Consider the following 18,614-nt stretch of genomic DNA (forward strand, 5'->3'; position numbering starts at 1 on the left):
GATTGGCGAGGACGAGGTCAAGTAGGTTGTTCCCTCACCACCTGCTGCAGCCCCAGTCTAGCAGCTATGTACTTAGGACTCGGCCAGCTCGGTCAGTAGTAGTGCTACCAAGCCAATCTTGGTGGAGAACATTGAAGTCTCCCACCTAGATTACATTTTGTGCCATAACAATGCTCAGTGCTTCTTCCAGGTGGTGCTCAACATGGAGAATCACTGATTCATCAGCCGAGGGGGGTGCAGTAGGTGGTAATCAGCAGGAGGTTTCCTTGCCAGTGTTTCACCTGATGCCATGAGACTTCATGGAGGCTGGAATCAATGCTGAGGACTCCCATGGCAACTCCCTCCCGCTTGAATACCATTGTGCTGCTACCTCTGGTGATGGTGGTGTCTGGGATATTGTCTGTAAGGTATGATTCCATGAGTATGACTATGTTAGGCTGTTGCTTGACTAGTCTGTGGGACAGGTCTCCCAATTTTGGCACAAGCCAAATTGATAAAGGGGAGTCGGTGGACAAGGTATACTTGGATTTTCAGAAGGCTTTTGATAAAGTCCCCCACAGGAGGTTGGTTATCAAAATTAAAGCACATGGGATAGGAGGCAATATACTAGCATGGATTAAGGATTGGTTAACAGGCAGAAAACAGAGAGCAGGAATAAACGGGTCATTCTCCTGTTGGTAGGCTGTGACTAGTTGGGTACTGCAGGGATCAGTGCTTGGGCCCCAGCTGGTCACAATATATATCAATGATTTGGATGTGGGGACCAAATGTAATATTTCTAAGTTCACAGATGACACAAAACTAGGTGGGAATGTATGTTGTGAGGAAAGTACAAAGTGGCTTCAAGGGGATTTGAACTGACTTAGTGAGTGGGCAAGAACATGGCAGATGGAATATAATGTGGAAAAATGTGAGGTTATCCACTTTAGTAGGAGTAGATGTGCAGAGTAGAGACCTGCTCAGGTCGGGAAAAAAGAACCTAACTCAAACCCGACCGAACCACAGTGGATCCGAGCCAGACCCAGCCTGAGTTCCCCCCCCTCACCGATTTTGCCCCGAGACCGACCCAACCCGAACACGCCCCAACTTGACTGGACCCAACCCGAGCATCCCTTTACTTACCTTCTGACTGGGAAGCCCCACGAAGCTGCAGCGCATGCGCGATGATGTCATAGTGACGTCAGTCGCAAACTGCGCAGACGCAGTTTTGTCCCGGACTCCCAGCTCAGGTAGGTTTTTTTTATTTTTTAATACTTACCGGCAGAGCACTTAACGTGTGTGTCCGGCCCGACCTGACTTGACTTGGACTCGGCCCGACCGCTGTACCCTGAAGCTGGGCACAACCCTACCCGAACCAGACACATGTAGTGCAGAGTATTTCTTAAATGGTAAGAGATTGGAAAGTGTAGATGTACAAAGGGATCTGGGTGTCCTTGTTAATAAGTCATTGAAAGCTAACATGCAGGTGCAGCAAGCAAATAAGAAGGCTAATGTTATGTTAACCTTTATTGCAAGAGGATTTGAGTACAGGAGTAGTGAAGTCTTGCTTCAATTGTATAGAATCTTGGTTAGACTGTATTTGGAGTACTGTGTGCAGTTTTGGTCCTCTTACCTTAGGAAAGATATTATTGCCATAGAGGGAGTACAACGAAGGTTCACCAGACTTGTTCCTGGGATGACAGGACTATCCTATGAAGAAAGATTGGTGAACCTGGGCCTGTATTTTCTAGAGTTTCGAAGAATGAGATGTGATCTCATTGAAACCTACAAAATACTTAAAGGGATAGACAGGGTAGATGCAGGTAGGATGTTTTCTCTGGTTGGGGAGTCTAAAACTAGGGGACACAATTTCAAAATAAGGGAGAAGCCACTTAGGACAGAGATGAGGAGAAATTTCTTTACTCATAGGGTTGTGAATCTTTGGAATTCTCTACCCCAGAGGGCTGTGGAAGCTCAGTCACCGAGTATGTTTAAAGCAGAGATTGACAGGTTTCTAAATACAAATAACATAAATTGATATGAGGATAGTGTGGGAAAAAGGCACTGAAGTGGATGATCAGCCATGATCATATTGAATGGCGGGGCTGGCTCGATGCGCTACTCCTGTTCCTATATTCCTAAGCCCCCCGATGTTAGTAAGGAGGACTTTGCAGGGTCGACAGGGCTGGGTTTGCCATTGTCATTTCTGGTGCCTAGGGTGATTCCTGGTGGTCAGTCCAGTTTCATTCCTCCTCTTAGACTTCGTAGCGGTTTGATACAACTGAGTGGCTTACTAGGCCATTTCAGAGTCAACCACATTGCTGTGGGTTTGGAGTCACATGTAGGCTAGACCAGGTAAGAACAGCAGATTTCCTTCCCTACAGGTATTAGTGAACTAGATGGATTTTTAATACAATCAACAATGGTTTCCTGATCACCACTGGACTAGCTTTTTAATTCCAGTTATATTAATTGAATTCAAATTCCATCATCTGCCATGTCCCCAGAGCATTAGCCTATGACATTCTGGGTTACTAGTCCAGTGATATTACCAATATGCCACCGCCTCTGTGCGAGATCTTTGGAAGTTGTTTTTTTTGAAGACTGGCTTTTAGCCAATAAAAGGTAGATAAAATATTTATCCAAAGTTAATAGTATCTTGTTTATTTTACATATTTTGTAGTTCATTTTACTTTCTCATTTATCCTCTTGTGCCTTGTGTAGGATTTTATCTTCAGCCAGTTCAATTGATAACTTTGTTTTGAAATTTGTTCTCTTTGGTTTTTGGGCTTTAAATTGAAGCAGTTTGTGTTAATGTGGTTACAGTCGGTCTATGTTTTCATGGCTTTGGACATGTTTTTAGTGTCGACACTGATGGGTATTTCTGAGTGCTCTTATGGGAATGACTCAAGGTCCTATTTATGTCTTATACATGCCTATCCAATTCCATCTTGGAACCCGTTGATCAGAGAACAAAGGAATTTAAAAAGTTTACAGACCTTCTTAATTACATTTATACATCATATGCATCACTTTACACAAAAAAATTAACCTTCTGTAGACAATTTGTAAAATTATTAATACTGGAACTGATTTGGGATATGAATTAAATATGTAAACCCACAATGATTAGGCAAGCTATTGTACTGGAACAGAAAATTAATTTGCAGAAGTTGAGAAATTTTGATTTCATTATAGAGTTAATAACTAATTAGTCTAAGTTCTGCACCATATCACTGGATACAGGGAGAGCATCAGTCTAAAGTTAATTACAACAATTTTATTTATTATACAACCCTTTGATAATTATTAAATAGAAATCAATGATTATAACTTCATCCAAGACAATGAGAATTATACCTTTATGACAGGAGATGCGAGTGTCTCAAGCAATGAAACATTTTATTAGTTATTCTTTTGATTCTGTACTTAATAGTTTTTAAATTAATTGTCAGGTTCAATAAAGGAGCAGAGATATTGGCTGCACGCTTCAGGTGATAACAGTTAATTCTCTCTGAAGAGAAGTGCTGCATTGCAGGGGTATTTACAATACAAAATAGCCATTTGGTTTCTGTTTGGAGTTCTGTCCTGGGACATGCTGAGTCAGTAAGATCACAAAAAATCAAACAAACCTTTCAACCACTGAGAACTTTAAGTGATAACTGTAATGAAATAATGAAAAAATAAATGTTTTATTATTTTCTGTCCCTAGTGCAAGCACATCGAGTTCATTTCATTTAGCTTAAAATATGGTCACAAAAGCACATAAATAATTAAGGCTGTCACATAAATGTCTTAACACTGGCTTGAGAAAGTAAAAACATTTATTGATGTCATTCTTTGCACATCTTCATTTCATTTCTGATCACTGAAATAATAATGCTAATGACATTTAAGATTATTTCGCTATAGCCTGGCATTAAAATGTAGCTCCTATTAATTAATTTCTGTTTGCTTCTGCACACGATTAGTAATTACAATACATGTATGGCAATAGTAATAACTGAATTGTTATGTTCTACTGTTAATGTGATAAACTTTCAGTGAGATTTGCCATAATGCTTGTAATCTATACTTATTGGCATTTGACTTTCCATTGAGCAAGGGCATAGGGAACTTCAAGATACCAGTAACTTCAAGAGTCAAAATAAAACTAGCTTTCGAAAACCACTGGAACTCCTGTGGCATTTTAAAAATAAAGTCAGCAGAATCAGGTCTTTTTGTTTAAAAAAAATTGGAACACAGGGTTAGTTTTAAAAAAGCACATATGTTCTATAAAAAAGAAGCAATTCTTTAAAAATGCATTTCAAAATATCAAAAGCGTTTACCAATAAATTCAAGAATCCTAGTGTTTCATATTACAATGTCTTTGTATTCAGGTCTATTATTGAGGCACCCATTGGGGTGCTAGGTAATATTCAATTGGTAAGCCTACCTTCAAATAGAACACACCTTCCTCCAGCCTGGATTCAGGTCTGATCACCCAATATTGGGCTGGTCCCGAGTCCACAATGCCACCTCAGGATGCTCGGTTTCTAGCTGCAGCCAACCAACCTGATGCAAATGAGGCCTGGTCCTTGAAATAAGGCTGGCCTCCCAGCAGGACAGTTGGGCTATGAGCCAGCAAGCCACCTGATTATTGCTCTGAGAAAAATCCACCCCTTACAACTTTACTGCACACAAAAAACGGACCATCAGATCTGTGCCGGTATTATTCTCTACATGAGCCACTTAATCTAATGCAGCACACTCCCCTTGCACTTCAAAACACTAATTCCCTTTTAACAGAATTTTTGGACTCTGCTTCAACAACGGTTTGTGACAGAGGGTTCCACATTCTAATCATCTGTGTAAACAATTTTTTTTCAATCTTACCTTCAATTTTTTGGAACTTATCTTAAATCGGTCCCCTTTTGGTATTGTCTCACGAGCCAGTGGAAATAATCTATCACTGATTACCTTATTATAACCCGTGTTACATCTTGAACCCCAACGAAGACCCTCTGGGACACCACTTACCACATCTTTCCTGACTGAGAAACTTTGCTTTCGCCAACACTTCACATTCTACTTTCCAACCATCTCTATCCAAGTGGCCGTATACTCTAAAACTTTGTCATAAGTCTAGGCTAATTCTCCTGTTTTCTAACTATTGAGCAATCGCTCAAGTGACCAGCACACTCAGCTTTTATTTTATTGCTGAAGTGATTTGTGTTTGAATTTCCACTTGTTTGAACATAACACTGATTGCCACTTGGCAACAAAGTCACAAACAGAGTCAGGGTTTGGGAGATATGCCAAATAATGAGTCATTTTATTGTCAGGTGGCCAAATGGCATAATGCAGAGGTAGTCTCATAGGACAAAAGGCAGAGTTTCTGACAAACTTATTTATTCATTCTAGTTAAACAAATGGCTCATGGCATTATGTTCAGGCTTTCAAAAATCCTAAAGTGCTGATGCTGCTGCTGATAGAGCAGGTACTGTTTTGTTAGGTAAAGGTCCTGCTGTTCTGTTATGATAAATATTGCTTTGAACGGTCTCAAGAATGAGATCTTCACAATAGCCATTATTTTTTATTCGTTCATGGGCTGTGGGTGTTGCTGGCTAGGCCAGCATTTATTGCTCATCCCTATTGCCCTTTAGAAAGTGGTGGTGAGCTGCCTTCTTGAACCGCTGCAGTCCTTGGGGTGTCGGTACACCGACAGTGCTGGAAGGAAGGGAATTCCAGGATTTTGACCCAGTGACAGTGAAGGAACGGCAATATAGTTCCAAGTCAGGGTGGTATGTGACTTGGAGGGGAACTTGCAGCTGGTGGTGTTCCCATGCAGCTGCTGTCCTTGTCCTTCTCGGTGGTAGAGGTCGCAGGTTTGGAAGGTGCTCTCAAAGGATCCTTGGTGAGTTGCTGCAGTGCATCTTGTAGATGGTACACACTGCTGCCACTGTGTGTTGCTGGTGAAGGGAGTGAATGTTGAGAATGTTGAAGGTGTGGTATGGGGTGCCAAGCAAGTGGGCTGCTTTGTTTTGGATGGTGTCGAACTTCTTGAGTGTTGGAGCTGCACCCATTCAGGCAATTGGAGAGGGAACTAAATATAATATCTCCAAATTTGCAGATGACACAAAACTGGGTGGGAGGGTGAGTTGTGAGGAGGATGCAGAGAGGCTTCAGGGTGATTTGGACAATTTGAGTGAGTGGGCAAATGCATGGCAGATGCAGTATAATGTGGATAAATGTGAGGTTATCCACTTTGGTAGCTAAAGCAAGAAGGCAGATTATTATCTGCACACTATAAACAGAGAGGAGAATATGCAGCGAGACCTGGGTGTTCTCGTAGACCAGTCACTGAAGGTAAACATGCAGGTCCAACAGGCGGTAAAAAGGCTAATGGTATGTTGGCCTTCATAGCGAGAGGATTCGAGTACAGAACCAGGGATGTCTTGCTGCAATTATACAGAGCCTTGGTGAGGCCACACCTGGAATATTGTGCGCAGTTTTGGTCTCCTTATCTGAGGAAGGATGTTCTTGCTATAAAGTGAGTGCAGCAAAGGCTTACCAGACTGATTCCTGGGATGGCGGGACTGACGTATGAGGAGGGATTGAGTCAGTTAGGATTATATTCGCTGGAGTTCAGAAGAGTGAGGGGGAAAATCTCATAGAAACCGATAAAATTCTACCAAGACTTGACAGGGTAGGTGCAGGAAGGATGTTCCCGATAGTGGGGGAGTCCAGAACCAGGGGTCATAGTCTAAGGATACGGGGTAAACCATTCAGGACTGAGATGAGGAGAAATTTCTTCACCCAGAGAGTGGTGAACCTGTGGAATTCGCTACCACAGAAAACAGTTGAGGCCAAAACATTGTATTTTTTTTGAAGAAGGAGTTAGATACAGCTCTTGGGTTTAAAGGAATCAAAGGATATGGGGCAAAAGCAGGAACAGGTTACTGAGTTGGATGATCAGCCATGATCATAATGAATGGCGGAGCAGCCTTGAAGGGCCGAATGGCCTACTCCTGTTCCTATTTTCTATGTTTCTATCACACTCTTGACATGTGCCTTGTAGATGATGGACAGGCATTGGGGAGACAGGAGGTGAGTTACTCATAACAAAATTTCCAGCCTCTGACCTGCTGTTGTAGCCACAGTATTTATGTGACTGGTCCAGTTCAGTTTCTGTTCAATGATAATCCGCAGGTGTTGATAGTGGGGGATTCAGCGATGGTAATGCCATTGAACATCAAGGGGAGATAGTTAAATTCTCTCTTGTTGGAGATGGTCATTGCCTGGCACTTGTGTGGCGTGAATATTACTTGCCACTTATCAGCCCAAGCCTGGATGTTGTCCGGGTCTTGCTGCATATGGACATGGGCTGCTTCAGTATCTGAGGAGTCACAAATGGTGCTGAACATTGCACAGCGAACATCCCCAGTTCTGACCTTATGATGGAGGGAAGGTCATTGATGAAGCAGCTGAAGATGGTTGGGCCTAGGGCACTAACCTGAGGAACTCCTGCAGTGATGTCCTGGAGCTGACATGATTGATCAACAACCACAACCATTTTCCTTTGCGCTAGGTATGACTCCGACCAGTGGAGAGTTTTCCCGATTCCCATTGACTACAGTTTTGCGAGGGCTCCTTGATGCCATACGCAGTCAAATGCTGCCTTGATGTCAAGGGCAGTCACAGATGCGCAGGGGCGGCGCAGTGGTTAGCACCGCAGCCTCACAGCTCCAGCGACCCGGGTTCGGTTCTGGGTACTGCCTGTGCGGAGTTTGCAAGTTCTCCCTGTGACTGCGTGGGTTTCCGCCGGGTGCTCCGGATTCGTCCCACAGCCAAAGACTTGCAGGTTGATAGGTAAATTGACCATTGTAAGTTGCCCCTAGTGTAGGTAGGGGATAGGAGAATGGTGGGGATGTGGTAGGGAATATAGGATTAATGGAGGATTAGTATAAATTGATGGTTGCTGGTCGGCAGACTCGGTGGGCCGAAGGGCCTGTTTCAGTGCTGTATCTCTCTATGACTGTATGACTCTATGACTCTCATCTCACATCAATATCCCTGCTTTTGACTCATGTCCACCATGATGTTTGATATTTTTCTAACTGTGGCATAATCACCAATTCTTGCATGTACAAAACTCTTTAAGAAAGAGATGAGATATGGGACTGAAATTTTCTACAAGCGAAATGCAAGCACAGCACTGGAGCCAACATTAGATTATGATAGTTGTGTTCAAAATGTAAAACCAAAGCTGTTGAACTTAATCATAACCATAAGACATTAAAATATATCCTCGAGCATAAAACTCTAAGCTGTGGAATGAATATTCACATTGGTTTCTGAGTGGTGAATCCAGCTGAATGAAACTGATAAATGTATGGAATTGCCAAGAATGAAACTGATGCAAGGTCATGAGGTACATCTATGTTTTTTTTAACTATGAGGGTTTGAGTTGGTGAAAAGTTGATTAATCCATACGGAGGCCCAACTTTTAAATGGAGCCACCAACATTCAAAAGGAGAAGTGAGATCAAATAAAGTGCAGTATCTACAAGATGGCATTGTTAATGAAGGGAGTAATAGAAAGGGATCCTTTACTTACAGCCCATGAATGGATTTGACCTTGAGCCCTTGGATGGGAAGGACACTATTAGAAACAGGTCAGACACATCCTTACAGCTCCTCCTACTCTGAAGGGTGGTGGAAACTCCCTTTATGTGCCTTAAACAAGGCTTCCACCGAAAAGAAAGAAGAGCAGGAGTAGACCATCTGGCCCGTCTAACTTGCTCTGCCATTCAATACCATCATGGCTGATCTTTGGCTTCAACTCCACTTTCTGACCCGCTCCCCATATCCCTTGATTCCCTGAGACACCAAAAATCTGTCTAACTCAGCCTTCTTGTTCAACGATGGAGCATCCACAACTCTCTGGGGTCGAGAATTTCAAAGATTCACAACCGTTTGACCGAAGAAAATTTTCCTCTTCTCAGCCCAAAATGGCCATCCCCTTATCCTGAGACTGTGCCCATGTTCCAGATTCCCCAGTCAGGGGAAAACAAACTTTGTGTGTACCCTGTCAAGCCCCTTCAGAATCTTGTAAGTTTCAATAAGATCACGTCTTATTCTTTTAAACTCCAGAGAATACAGACCCAATTTATTCAGCCTCTCATCATAGGACAACCTTCTCATCCCAGGGATCAATCTAGTGAACCTTCACTGTACTGCCTGCAATGCAAGTATATCCTTCCTTAAATATGGACACCAAAATTGCAAACAGTATTCCAGGTGTGGTCTCTCCAAAGCCCCAAGCAATTGTAACAAAACCTCTTTATTCCCTGTACTCCAATTCCCTTGCAATAAAGGCCAACATGCCATTTGCTTTCCTTATTGCTTGTTGTACTAGCATGCTAACTTTGTATTTCTTGTACAAGTACACCAAGTCTTTGAACATCAACATTTACAAGTTTCAGTCCTTTTAAAAAAAATTCTGCTTTTCTATTCTTACAACCAAAGTGAATAATCTCACATTTTCCCACATTTTACTCCATCTGCCACCTTGTTGGCCAATCACAACCTGTCTATATATCTTTGCAGCCTGTGTCCTCCTCACAACATTTCCACCTAGCGTTATATTGTCAGCAAATGTAGATACATTAATCTGTCTCTTCATCTAAGTCATTAATATAGATTGTAAATAGCTGAGGCCCCAGCACCGATCCTTGCAGCACTCCACTAGTTACAGCCTGACAACTTGAAAATGCCCCATTTCTTCCTACTCTTTGCTTCCTGTCCATTAACCAATCCTTTATCCATGCTAATATATTACCCCCAACTCCATCTGCCCTTATCTTGCATATTAACCTTTCCAGCGGCACCTATCGAATGCCTATTGGAAATCCAGGTATACTACATCTACTGGTTCCTCTTTATCTACCTGCTAGTTACATCCTCAAAAAAACTAAAATTTGTAAAGCATGATGTACCTTTCATAAAACCATGCTGACTTTGTCTGATCATACTATCATTTTCTAAGTGCATTGTTAAGGCTTCCTTAATAATATATCCAGCATTTCCCCGACGACTGATGTCATGCTAACTGGCCTGTAGTTCCCTGTTTACACTCCTTTCTTGAATAGCAGTGTTACATGTGCTAACTTCCAATCTGCTGGGATCAATCTAGGGACTAAAATAAAAGCAAAATACTGCAGATGCTGGAAATCTGAAATAAAAACAGAAAAGGCTGGAAATACACAGTAGGTCTGGCAGCATCTGTGGAGAGAGAAGCAGAGTTAAAATTTCAGGTCTGTAACCTTTCATCAGAACACCTTGTTGATATCAATTACCTTAATTTCCTCACTCTTGTTGGTCCCATGGTTACCCTCGATTTCTGGTATGTAACTTGTGTCTTCTACTGTGAAGACACACTCAAAGGGCTGAATTTCATGGGCCCCCTAGGGATGGGAATGGAGGCTTGGGGAGAAACCTTAAAATTGTGTGGGAAGGTGGGGTTGGGTGCCTGGTACCGTCCTGCCGCCTTCCAATTTGGTCCGGGTAAGGGAAGGGAGAGGATGGCCTTCCCACCCCAGGCCAATTGAGGCCCAATTAGTGGCCACTTGAGGGCCTCTTCCCACCTCCACCTCAATTTAATGGAAGGTGGAGGGGCCCGCTGCTGTAAGGAGATGCCACCAGGTAAAGCCTGGCAGCCTCCCAGCAGGGCCAGGGTGTTCCCTCATTTGGGGGAAATCCAGGCACCCACCCGCCATGGCAATCACTGCCCCCTACCCCTGGGAAAAAACCCAGCCTATTCTCAAACCTGCTCCCAACCCGTTGCTGGGCCTGCCTGAATGATCCCGGCAACTCTGACCTCACTTAGCTCTCCCAGGTGTCTTCTCTCTTCGGCACTGCAGGGCCTCCTGCAGTATTGGCAGTAGACACTGCTCTCACTTGTACTGCTGGTACTGCAAAATGGCTGGTCCTTAGATTGGTGGGTAGCTCTGAAGGCAGGAGCTTGTTCCTTAAAGGGACGGCCTCACCAATGGCGGGCAGTTAATTGCCTGCCTGCCATGGAATTGCAATGGATGACTGGAGGGCCAAGGTGGGGTCTCCAAACCCCCCCACTACCACATCGCCTTCTGCTGGGACTCCCATTGCCAGAATAAAGTCTCGCCCAAAATATATTAGTTCAATGTCTCTGCCATTTTCTCATTTCCCACGATAATTTCTTCTGTCTCTGCCCCTAAGGGACCAACATTTATTTTAGCTACTTTCCTTTGTATATACTTGTAAAAGTGCTTACAATCTGTTTTTACATTCCTAGCTAGTTTACTTGCATATTCTATTTTTTCCCTTTTTAATCAACTTTTTGGTGGCCCTTTGCTGGTTTCTAAAACAGTCCCGATCCTCAGGCTTGCTCCTAATCTTTGCAACATTATAAGCCTTTTCTTTTAATCTAATACTATCCTCAACTTCCTTAGTAAGGCACAGATGGATCATTCTTGCTGAGCTTTTGTTTTTTAATGGAATGTACTTTTGTTGAATATTTTGAATTGTTTCTTTAAATGTTTCCGACTGTTTATTTACCACCATACCTTTTAGTCTCTTTTCCCAAATCAACCTTAGCCAGTTCTCCCCTCATACCCAAGTAATTGGCTTTGTTTAAGCTTACCATTCATGTTCGGGACTAGAGTATGCCACTTTCAAATTAATATGGAATTCAATTGTATTGTGATCACTTTTTCCCCAGTGGATCTTTTGCTACAAGATTACTAATTGACCCTGCCTCATTGCACAACACAAGATCTAAAATAGTGTTATCCCTAGTTGGTTCCACAATGTATTGTTCCAGGAAACTGTCACAAAAGCATTCTATAAAGTCATCTTCCAGACCACCTTTGTAAATTTCATTGGTGCGGTCTGTGAAGATTCAAGTCCTGCAAAATTATTGCATTGGCTTTGTTACAAGCTCCAATAATTTTATACTAAATCATAGAATCATAGATCCATGGAATGGTTACAGCACAGAAGGCGGCCATTTGGCCTGTCGTGTCAGTGCCGGCTCTCTGCAAGAGCAAATCAGCTAGTTTCACTCCCCTGCCTTTTCCCTGTGGGCCTGCAATTTTTTTCTTTTCAGATAATTATCCAATTCTTTTGAAGGTCTCTATTTGAATCTGCCTTTGCCACACTCTCAGGCAGTGCATTCCAGAACCTAAGCACTCACTGCATTAAAAAGTTCTTCATGTCATCATTGCTTCTTTTGCCAATCACCTTAAATTGGTGTCCTCTGGTTCTGGATCCTTCTTCCAGTGGGAACAGTTTCTTCCTATCTGCTCTGTCCATACCCCTCATGATTTTGAGTATCTCTATCAAATCTCCTCTTAACCTTCTTCTCCAAAGACAGCAGATCCAGCTTCTCCAACCTATCCCCATAACTGAAGTTCCTCATCGCTGAAGCCATTCTTGTGAATCTTGTCTGCACCCTCTCTAATGACTTAACACTCTTCCTAAAGTTTGTGCCCAGAACTGAACACAATACTCCAGCTGAGCCTGAACCAGTGTTTTATACAGGTTTATCATTACATCCTTGTTTTTGTACTCCATGCCCCTATTTATAAAGCCCGGGATTCTGTATGCTTTATTAACTGCATTCTCAACCTGCCCTCCCTCCTTCAATGATTTGTGCACATATACCCCCAGGTCCCTCTGCTCCTGCACCCCCTTTAAAATTGCATTCTATTTAATATTGGCTCTCCTCATTCTTCCCAACATAATGAGATTAGATTAGATTAGATTAGAGATACAGCACTGAAACAGGCCCTTCGGCCCACCAAGTCTGTGCCGACCATCAACCACCCATTTATACTAATCCTACACTAATCCCATATTCCTACCAAACATCTCCACCTGTCCCTATATTTCCCTACCACCTACCTATACTAGTGACAATTTATAATGGCCAATTTACCTACCAACCTGCAAGTCTTTTGGCTTGTGGGAGGAAACCGGAGCACCCGGAGAAAACCCACGCAGACACAGGGAGAACTTGCAAACTCCACACGGGCAGGACCCAGAATCGAACCCGGGTCCCTGGAGCTGTGAGGCTGCAGTGCTAACCACTGTGCCGCCCATTTCACACTTCACACGTTTGTGCATTAAATTTAATTTGCTACTTGTCCGCCCATTCACCAGCCTGTCTATGTCCTCTTGAAATTTATCACTATCCTCCTCAGTTCATAATACTTCCAAGTTTTGTGTCGCTCACAAATCTTGAAGTTGTGCCCTGTACACCTTCGTCTAGGTCATTAATATATATCAAGAAATACAGGGAACCAAAGCTGACCCCTGGGGAACCCCACTATGTACCTTCCTCCAGTCCAGAAAGCAATCATTCACAACTGCTGTTTCCTGTCACTCAGCCAATTTCAAATCCATGCTGCTACTGTGCCATTTATTCCATGGGCTCTAACTTTGCTAACAAGCCTGTTATGTGGCACTTTATCAAATGCCTTTTGGAAGTCCACATCAACCGCATTACCCTCATCAACCCGTTCTGTTACCTCATCAAAAAACGCAAGCAAGTTAGTTGAACACGATTTGCCCTTAAATCCGTGCTGGCTTTCCTTAACTAATGCTCTGTCCAATGGTGTAACTACTGTTAGGGGGCCTATAAACTACTCCCATCAATGTTTTCTGACCCTTGTTATTCCTAATCGCCACCCATACTGGTTCTACCTCCTGATCTTCTAAGCCAAGATCCTTTCCCACTTCTGTCCTAATGTCATCATTTACTATCAGGGCTACTTGTCTTTCTTTTCCATTCTGTCTGTCTTTTTGAAATGTTGCACACCCTGGAATATTTATTTCCTAACCTTGGTCACTTTGCAACCATGTTTCTGTAATGGTGATTAAATTTAAACCATTTATATCTATTTGCCATTGCTTCGTCTATCTTATTCCAGATACTCTGCACATTCAGATAAAGAGCCTTTAATTTAATTTTTTACTGCTATTCTATCCATGGAACTTATTCGCTGATGTACTATTACCATTAAGTAATGCCAGTGGAGCTGGAGTAACCTCAAGGAATTTCTGGCCCAGATGACATTTTACCATGAAAACTGTTCCCTATTAGGATTTCCTGAATTAATTTTCAATTTGCTATATGGTTGATTTGGTGAAATTACCTCCAAAAAAATACATTTTCCATAGTTTAAACTCTGATAAGATAGGTGTGAATTTGATGGGGAAGGCAAAAGCAACTGTCTTGTTAAGTTATTTTAGTTCCTTTACCTGTTCTTTTTTTTTTACCATGCATCACTAGGGGCTGAGAGGAGGGCTTGCAGTGAATCTCCTTATTCTTTTCCTTACTTACAGTTTATTCAGTCCAGTTCCATGAAAGCACAATCCTGACCGGGAGTGCATATCACAAAATTGCAGAAGAACTCCATGATTTTCCATTTATTCATAAAATTGTCTCTATTATCTTCCCCCACATCCCCTTGTCCAGTGGCATGGTTGAGGTTAGAAATGTTGAATGACAGTTTTCAAAGGTTTCTGTGTAGAGATCAGAAAGCCAATGAAGAGTGTGAACAATTTCAAGCACAAACCCACATTCTACCAATCAGTGCTATGGTATCTTAGTGCTCCAAGATACTGCATCAATGTACTACCAACCTTTTCATGCATTTTTGTAACTATTGGGATGATTTTAATCCTGCCTGTCTGGTGGAAACCTGGTGGATGGGTGGGTATGAAGCCAAGGTCACCCAGGAGACTTACCCACCGAAGTCCCACTTCCACCCTGCAGTCTTTGATTTTAACCTGCAGATGACAAGGACACCTACCCATCACCCACGGGGTTATTTTTTAACGTCATGCAGAACCCCAGCTGCCAAGAATGAGGCATATTAATTTTGTCATATTAACATTGTTTTAAATTGTTGCTGGAGTGAGGAAATGACTTGTTAAACAGATCAACTGTGGCTGGAAAAAACATTTACATACTAACAGACAGTGCTTGAGGAGACAAAGGACCATTCCCTGATACATTCAACCCACAATGTACCTGGATCACCAGACATTGAAGGTGAGGAAGCTCACATTCCAGGATGACTGCTAAGATGGCCAAATCCACAAACAGACATGGTCAAATCAGCTAGTCACACGACTAACCTGCTAAGCAACCTGAGTTTTTTTGAATTTTATTTATTTATTTTTTATTTAGAGATACAGCACTGAAACAGGCCCTTCAGCCCACCGAGTCTGTGCCAACCATCAACCACCCATTTATACTAATCCTACACTAATCCCATATTCCTACCACATCCCCACCTATCCCTATATGCCCCTACCACCTACCTATACTAGTGGCAATTTATAATGGCCAATTTACCTATCAACCTGCAAGTCTTTGGCTGTGGGAGGAAACCGGAGCACCCGGCGAAAACCCACACAGACACAGGGAGAACTTGCAAACTCCACACAGGCAGTACCCAGAATTGAACCCAGGTCGCTGGAGCTGTGAGGCTGCGGTGCTAGCCACTGTGCCGCCCTGTACAGTTTGAGAAAAAAAAGACTGTTTGTTCCTGGACTGAAGACTTTTCCTGTCTGCTCTCATCTCTTTCCTCTGCACCCACTGAAGACATGTGAACTTCAAGAGCGAAAAGGCTCCTACATTGAAAAAGGTTCAAGAAGAATACTGGAAGACAGCGAATCTGGCACTATTATTCAAGAAGGATAGTAGCAAGGATAAACCAGGTAATTATAGGCCAGTGAGTCTAACATCATTGGTAGGGAAACTATTGGAAAATATTCTGAGGGACAGGATTAATCTCCTCTTGGGGAGGCAGGGATTAATCAAGGATAGTCAGCATGACTTTGTCAGGGGGAAATCGTGTCTAACAAACTTGAATGAATTTTTCGAGGAGGTGACTAAATGTGTAGATGAGGGTAAGGCAGTTGATGTAGTCTACATGGACTTCAGTAAGGCTTTTGATATGGTCCCGCATGGGAGATTGGTTAGGAAGGTAAGAGCCCATGGGATCCAGGGCAATTGGATCCAAAATTGGCTTAGTGGACGGAGGCAGAAGGTGATGGTTGAGGGTTGTTTTTGCGATTGGAAGCCTGTGACCAGTGGTGTACCGCAGGGATCGGTGCTGGGACCCTTGCTATTTGAAGTGTACATTAATGATTTAGATGTGAATATAGGAGGTATTATCAGTAAGTTCACAGATGACACGAAAATTGGTGGTGTCGCAAATAGTGAGGAGGAATGCCTTAGAGTACAGGACGATATAGATGGGCTGGTAAGATGGGCAGAGCAGTGGCAAATGGAATTTAATCCTGAGAAGTGTGAAGTGATGCATTTTGGGAGGTTTAACAAGGCAAGGGAATATACAATGCATGGTAGGACTCTAGGAAGTAAAGAGGGTCAGAGGGACCTTGGTGTACTTGTCCATGGATCACTGAAGACAGCAGCACAGGTAGATACGGTGGTTTGGAAGGCATCTGGGATACTTGCCTTTATTAGCCAAGGCACAGAATATAAGAGCAGGGAGGTTATGATGGAGCTGTATAAAATGCTAGTTAGGCCACAGCTGGAGTACTGTGTACAGTTCTGGGCACCACACTATAGGAAGGATGTGATTTCACTGGAGAGAGTGCAGAGGAAATTCACCAGGATGTTTTCTGGGCTGGAGAATTTTAGCTATGAAGAGAGACTGGATAGGCTAGGGTTGTTTTCCTTAGAACAGAGAAGGCTGACGGGGGACCTGATTGAGGTATACAAAATTATGAGGGGCGTAGATAGGGAGAAACCTTTTCCCTTGTGGAGGTGTCAATAACCAGGGGCATAGATTTAAGGTAAGGGTCAGGAGATTTAGAGAGGATTTGAGGAAAAATGTTTTCACCCAGAGGGTGGTTGGAATCTGGAACATACTGCCTGAAGGGGTGGTAGAGGCAGGAACCCTCACAACATTTTAGTATTTAGATGAGCACTTGAAACGTCATAGCATACAAGGCAATGGGTCAAGTGCTGGAAAGTGGGATTAGAATAAATAGGCGCTTGTTGGCCAGCGCGGACACAGTGGGCTGAAGGGCCTGTTTCTGTGCTGTATAACTATGACTATGACTGGGCCCCAATGAAAAGGAAGACCTACTTGCAATCAAGGACTCTACAGCGAGCTCAAAGAACAGTAAACAAAACCATCTTCAGATATTGCCTCAAACGTTTCCACTTTATTTTCAGCTGCTCTTTTCTGTCTCTATCTGCATGTGTGTATTGCGTATGCACGCTAGCATAGGCACATCGCGTATCCGTAGGCGTTAACCGAATTAAAGTTTAATAAAGTTCAACCTTTCTTCTTTAAACCTAAGAAAACCTGTTTAGCTAGTTTCTTTGCCTTACAATTGGAAAGCAGTGAACAAGGATTCACCAAGGGGGAGCTAAAAACACGGTATGTTTAAAATAAAACCCTGTTACGGTAAGACCAGGTGATGGCTGGGTCGTAACACATAATAATGCTAAATGGGGCTCCAATTACATCAGTGTGCTACTGCTTTTTAACAGTTGTTTGAGTGAGAAAGCTCTTGTACTTTTTCTACCAGGTGAAGCTAGCAGGAAGAGTTGGGGCTAGAACAGGTCCAAAGAGATGAGATTTTTAAACTTTTTGTGGAGTCAGCAGTAGCAGGTATGCTGCACCATGCTCCAAGAGGAAAGTGCCTACCCTGCTCCTGGCTGCTCCCCTTCCCAATGGCCCTCTCAAAACCACCTTCCCGTGGAGTGAGGGGCCATTCCTTCAGACTCTGCTGACAGACTCCAACTATGAACATTTCACTCTTGCCTGCCAGCCAGCCGTTTCTTTCTGCTGGTGTTGCGCGGGCAACTGACCAAAAGCTCAAAAAATAAGGTCAGGCCTCAACCTTCTGTGATTGGTGGAGGGGCCTGTGTGCTTCAGCTCACATCTACCTGATTATCACCTCAAGCTAAAATCAAGCCTCATGGTCTTGCTAATTTTCAGGGTTGCTTCCAGCATAAAAAGGACAAAAGTAAATTTGTCGACAAAATAAAGCTTAAGAATTTTTGGAGGCCTATTTTGAGAAAGTTGTGCAAAATTGGCACTGTGGTATTGTGAGGCAGAACTCCAATTTAGAACAGTTTGCTCTTGTACAAAGGAAGGGCAAGATTTAGAAATACCAGGACAACTGACACTTATTCTTTCAAAATAACCTAAATATAGAATCATAGAATGATGCAACACTAAAGGAGGCCATTCAGCCCATTATGTCTGTGCTGGTTCATTAGGTATTTTCCAATAATAAAACAATGCTATAGAAACTTTTGGGGTCTCTTATAAATATATCATATAACCAGAATAATTTAATATCAATATTTTTTTAAGCAACTGTAATTTTATGCCCCCAAATTTTATAAATATGGTAAATGTTCAATCATAAATTGTCTTAAGGAAATGTGTCATGGAATCACTTACACTGCTGAGCCACACTAATGATAAACTGATAATATGGATTGATTGCTGTGAATGTAATAGAATTTCTAAACATTTCAAAACTATTATTTCTTATAAACAGTGCCAACCATTTTTACAAAGTGCTGCATTTCAATCTTGAAAGCCTCTGTGAATT

This window comes from Heterodontus francisci, chromosome 3 (assembly GCF_036365525.1).
Source record: "Heterodontus francisci isolate sHetFra1 chromosome 3, sHetFra1.hap1, whole genome shotgun sequence".
NCBI classification, from domain to species: Eukaryota; Metazoa; Chordata; class Chondrichthyes; order Heterodontiformes; family Heterodontidae; genus Heterodontus; species Heterodontus francisci.